The sequence below is a fragment of the Marmota monax genome, unplaced genomic scaffold, assembly GCF_021218885.2.
Source record: "Marmota monax isolate L192 unplaced genomic scaffold, Marmota_monax_Labrador192_F-V1.1 WCK01_AAM20220418_F8-fsc00560, whole genome shotgun sequence".
Classification (NCBI taxonomy): Eukaryota; Metazoa; Chordata; class Mammalia; order Rodentia; family Sciuridae; genus Marmota; species Marmota monax.
The window spans coordinates 293403-299402 of NW_026694225.1; the positions used below are offsets into that span (position 1 = coordinate 293403).

General features: G+C 33.3%; 1 non-coding gene across 1 annotated transcript; it reads left to right on the forward strand.

Annotated features, from left to right (window-relative positions):
- The first annotated feature begins 4846 nt into the window (after positions 1-4846).
- On the forward strand, positions 4847-4951 carry LOC124108158 (U6 spliceosomal RNA). The gene has a single exon (XR_006856625.1). It is a non-coding gene; the product is annotated as a U6 spliceosomal RNA (small nuclear RNA).
- Positions 4952-6000: the final 1049 nt, after the last annotated feature.

A 6000-nucleotide genomic window follows, 5' to 3' on the forward strand; every position in this document is an offset into this window, starting at 1 on the left:
GATAACTTCATTTAAGTATATCTTGGAATAGACTTGGTCGAGCTAAGTCTGTCTGGTGATTATTTAGTTTCCTATATATGGATATTTGTCCCATATTGATTTGTGTATTCCCTTATTGCTTTTATCTCTTCCAATAAGCTATCAACTGATTCTTTTAAATTCATCCATGAGGGCTGGGGCTGGGGGTCAGTGATAGAGCACTCACCTGGCACATGTGAGGCACTGAGTTCAATTCTCAGCACCACATAAAAATATATGAAATAAGGTATTGTGATTTCCTGTTGTTGGTATAGGAGCAAAATTCTATGAGTTAGACCTATGTCCCCCTGTAGCCATTCTTACAAAAGGTCTTGTCATTGCTTTGGGATTTTTGTTTCCTGAATTCTTTGTGTTGAAGTATTGCTGAAGTTTGAACATGGTTATGTTGTATGAGTATCAAGGTTCACTGTCTCTTTACTGGGTTGAAGTGTACCTCAGCAAAAGAGTGTCCATAATGTGAGCTTATCATCGAACTGAATTCTCAGTCCCTTATAAAAAGGGAAGATAAACTATAGTAACAATAGCAGTGAACAATATACAGCATTACAGCAAACACTACTCGCATGTCATGACCTTTATTACACTAATAACTACAAAAACAGGAATGGCAGAGTCAGAAATTAACCAGGTCGAACAACAAAGAGTTGTGAACAAGATAGTGCATTAATATAAACATCAGTTGTCAACAACATCCACAATACTAATAACAAAAAAAAAAACAAGAAAGGTGGGTAAGAAATTATATAAACTAAATAGTTTAAACAGTTGGTGAAAATACAGTTAATTAGGAGAAAAGAAAATAGGGAAAGGAGGCAAATAAAGTTTAGAATATTGATAATGTGAAATGAGAAAAAGCAGGAGAGGGGAAGCTACTGAAGCCCATAGAGTAAAGAAAGAAAATAACAAAAAAAATACATTTATATGTAATACACAGAGAGAGAGAAAGTGAGGAGACAGAAAGAAGGAACAAGTCATTTTGACTACTGAAGAGAAAAGGAAAGAAAGTATAACAAACCAAACCAAACCAAACAACAGTTAAAGAAAAAGCAAAAGAGAAAACTCATCAGCTATCAGGGAACAAAATAACAAAAGGATACTAAAAACAAAACAAAACAAAAAAAAAAGATGGAACTTAAAAAGGAACAAACGTATGTATTTGCCTATGCATGAAGTAATCTGCAAATGTAATGGGAATGAATAAACAATTCTTAATGAAAAATGAAAGAATTGTGTACACTGAGGTGGCCAAAAGTATGGACAAGGAGAGATATTTATTATATATGCCTTACTGCTCTTATTTCCATTTTTATTGGATTGTGTGCCCTTTAGAGATGACAAGACCTGCGAATTACTTAACATTTCCTCCTTTGATGTCCTGGGATCAAAACTGGAGTGGCCTGGAATCAAAGTTGGTTGAAATGGCTCTCAGCTTCCCTGCTCACCAATAAAAGGTAAGATAGAATGGGAAGTATGAACTATTGAAACACTTTATTTTAGAAAGAGTAGATCAATGCATTCCCAAAATAGGGCTGATACAGAGTTCTAAATGGGAAGTTCCTATGACTGGGGTCAAGCTCTGATAGCAACTTTGGGAATTTGTTGGGTGGTACCTACTTTGGAGAGATATCAACACATCCTTGAGGCCAAAGAGATGCAATTATCTGATGGGCACCTGAATCTCTGGACATCACCCCCACCAAGAAATCTAATTATTGGCAGGATGAACAGCTGCCTTGGATGTAGGGTGTATAGCTGGTATTGTTATTAAAAGAGAATATTACAACTTGTAACTCTGAGCCATTTGTAAGTCCAGAAGAATAAATTCTCCTACTGATATTTCATTTTGTATGGCTATGCTCTGATTTCTGAAACTTCTACAGGTAAAAGCAAAAGTGAATGTCAACTCATAATACAATTTCTTATACATTTTTGGTGCTCTTATTCTGCATAAAGAACATCACTAGACACATTCAATAAGAAGTGGCAAAACAGCTGTCCCTCAGAAGTAAAGTTTATATCAGAATGTGTTAGGGAGGGAAAGGATTAATCTATGTCCAATTACTTTAAAACCTCGGTTTTGATAATTCTCTCTCATGTTTTTGGTTACTTAATTAATATACAGAATGGAGTTTTTAAATAAATAGTAATAAAATGAGTAATTATTACAACTGCTTGGCTTTATTGTGCTTGAAGAAGATGAAACAAGTCATCAAAACAAGTAGCAACTTTGAAAAGTTAGTGACCATAAAACATAAGTTCAATGTCTTATTGGAAAACATTGTTTAGCTGCAAGTCAACAATTTTAAAAATGATTCTTGATCTACAGTTACAGAAAAAAATATCAAATAAAAATACTATATTTGGGGGAAATTCAGTGAAATCCTTCTTCACTTACCATTATGATAAGTTGACCCTATTAGCTCTTCTTTGACTAAAGTTGGCTTAAGTTGACAAAACTTTCTTGGGCAAAAGCACCTCACAAGGGCCATCTCATATATCATGAAAGCCAGCCTGAAATATACCTTCCCAGGGTCAGGAATTTGTTGGAAAAGCCTTTAGAATAGCATAGGCTTTTACTTGTGGCAGTTGGGTGAGCTTCTTGAAAGCAGTAGTTGAAGATTAAGGCAGAGTTGTAAACAGTCTGACTTAGTATTGAAGGAGTCCCCTTTCTTTGAGTCAGGTCACAAGACCAGAAGATTTCTACTTATTATATCTTTTTTTCCTTTTTTAATTTTTTTATTTTTTAGGGGGATGGAACACTACAGATGTTTAAAAAAAAATTCTAAGGAGTCACTGTCTGAGTACCGACATAAAAAAAATAGTAGAGACCACTGTGATTGCACCTGATAATGGAAGGAGTCTTATAAAAAAATAGTAAAGTCTCTAAATCAATATGACTGCAGTCCTCAGCAAACAACAGCAGGAAAACTCAGCAAGGAAAAAGGATTTAATTCCCAGAATAACCAAATTAAAATATTAAAAATGTCCAGTTTTAAAAAAAATAACAGTAACAGGCTTACAAAAAATTAAAAAAAATATGGCCTAGTCAATGGGGTTTGGAAATGGGGAAGATAGAAGAAAAATTGTCAAGAACAGATCCTCAGAACGTGTAGACATTGGACACATTCGATAGGGACTTCATATCCAATGTGTTCAAAGAGCTGAATGTAACTGTGGACAAATAAAGGAAGCAGTAAAATGAAAAATAAATAAATGAAAATAAATAAGTAATGTATTTAACATTTCCTCCTTTGGTGTCCTGGGCTCAAAGACTGGAGCGGCCTGGAACCAAAGTTGGTTGAAATGGCTCTCAGCTTCCCTGCTCACCAATAAAAGGTAGGATAGAATGGGAAGTATGAACTATTAAAAACTATTAAAAACCAAAAAAAATAAATAAATGAACAATATCAACAAAGTGACAGATTACAACAGCAAATCAAACAGAAATTTCAACCTGCAAAGTACAGAACTAACAAAAAACTTGCAAAGGATTTCAAGAGCAGCTTTTAGTGCCCATGAGAAAGGGAAAATCTTGAATGTAGGTAGGAAAATTGAAATTATGTAGTTAGAGGATACAGAAATAAAAAAGAACAGAGAAAATGTGTCTAAGCCTATAGGACTTGCACTGTATACATTTTGGGAAGCCCAGAAGGATGAAAGAAAAGGGCAAAGAGACTATTTGGAGAAACAACTTGTTAAAATTCCCTAATTAGCGGAAGGACATGGATTTACATATGTAAGAGATTCAATAAACTCCAGTTAGGAAAAACTCAGAAAACTACAAAGAATAGGTTAAAATCCAATGTCTAGAGCCACCCAATTTCTGGTTCTCAATACAGCAGTACTTATAAATGAATGTGTTTTCTTACAATTTTACTCTGGAAAGGTTTACATTGATTTTCAATTATTTCCAATTTTTGACTTTTAGAACAAACATCTTCAGATAAGTTTTGAATAATATTTTATAATTTTGCTTTATTTACCTTCAATATCTACCATTACCCTCTATGTATCTATGTATCTGTATTAATTATGTATGATCATATAAAGTTAACATTTATCCTATTATTTAACATTTACATGTGTTTTAGTCAGCTTTTCACCATTGTGACTCAAATGACCCAACCAGGACAATGGTAGAGGAATAAAAGTTTATTTGAGGGCTTATGGTTTCAGAGGTCTTAGTCCATAGAAGGCCAGTTCCATTCCTCAGAGCTCAAAGTGAGGTAGAATATTATGGTGTAAGAGTTTGGCAGAGGGAACCAACTCTCATGGTAATCAGGAAGCAGAGGGAGTGTCTCCACATGCCACATACAAATATATATCCCATAGCCATGCTCCCAATTAGCCACTTTTTCCTGCCACACCCACCTGCCTCCAATTACCACTCAATTAAGCATATCACTGATTAATTCAGTGATTAGATTAAGTCTATAGCTCAATCATTTCTCCTCCAAACCTTGCATTGTCTCACACATGAGCTTTTGGGGGACACCTCACATCCAAACCATAATAACATGCTTTATCCACATTTCTCATTTTCTCTTTTGCTTTTTTGCTTGAATGTCTTACAAAATGTCTTGTTTCATATCTTTGTGAGTTGTGTGCAACAATAGGAAATTCACAGACAAAATAACAATACGTTTATAGTTTTGTGTTAGTATAATGTATAGTGGATTAAATTATCAATAGTCAATTTGCTATTTTTAAAAAATCTCTGTTAAATTGTAAGGTTGTTATCTATAGGTCAAAAACCATTGAAAATGTTTATTGGGAAGACTATATTATTAAAGACAGATGGGTGGATGTTCACTTTGGCAGCACATATACTAAATTTTCAACAACACAGAGCAGTTTAATATAGCCCTTGTGAAAGGATGGCATATAAATTCATAAAATGTTTCATATTTTTTTAAGAAATAAAATGGCAGGAAATGATCATTTTTATAAAAACACTAAATATCAATGGTCTCAACTCTCCCATTAAAAGACAGGCAGATTGGGTTAAAACTGGCCTCAATCATATGTTGTTCATAAGATATATGCCTTATAGGAAAAGATAGCCACAGGTTGAAATTGAAAGGGTGGAAAAAGATATTCCATGAAAAGGAGAATCAAAGTAAGCAAGAGTAACTACTATCTTGTCCAAAAAAGCAGACATCAAGCCAAAATTAATCAGAAGAGTCAAGAAAGGTCACTTTACATTGGTAAAGGGAACTATCCAATGATGCCATATAACAATTTTAAATACTTATGCCCCAAACATAATTACATAAATAAAATACTACTTAAAGACTCAGATATACTCTAATACAATAACACTAGGTGGTTTTTAATATAACCCTCTCTCTAATAGATAGATTATCCAGACAAAAACTAATGACACTATAGACATTAAGAATAATATAAACAAAATGAATCTAACAGACATCTATAGACTATTTTATTCCCTCAACAATAGAATTTACTTTTTGCTCAGCTGTACATGGAATCTTTTCCAAAATAGAATGTATTTAGGGGCACAAATCAAGTCTTATATAAAATACACAAAAGTAGAGATAATTCCTTGTACTCAATCTATTGTAATAGGATAAATTCTAAATTGACAAAACAATAAAAAACAAATCATTTTGACATGTGGAAATTGAATAATACCCTTCAGATGAGAAATGGGTCATATGAGAAATTTAAAACTACCAATTCTAAAATCCATAGACAACAGGAAATCATTAAAGCAGAGATCAAATTAATGGAATTTAGAATAAAAAATAATTCAAAAGACCAATGCAACAAAAAGTTAATTCTTTGAAGAAATAAACAAGATCAAACCTTAGCCAAACTAAGCAAAAGAAAGACAAGACCCCAACCAAAAACACTAAAGATAAAAAAAAGAAAGATATAGACATAGCTGAAATCCAGAGGTATAAACAAGTATTTTGAGCTGAGCAAGGTAGTGCATTC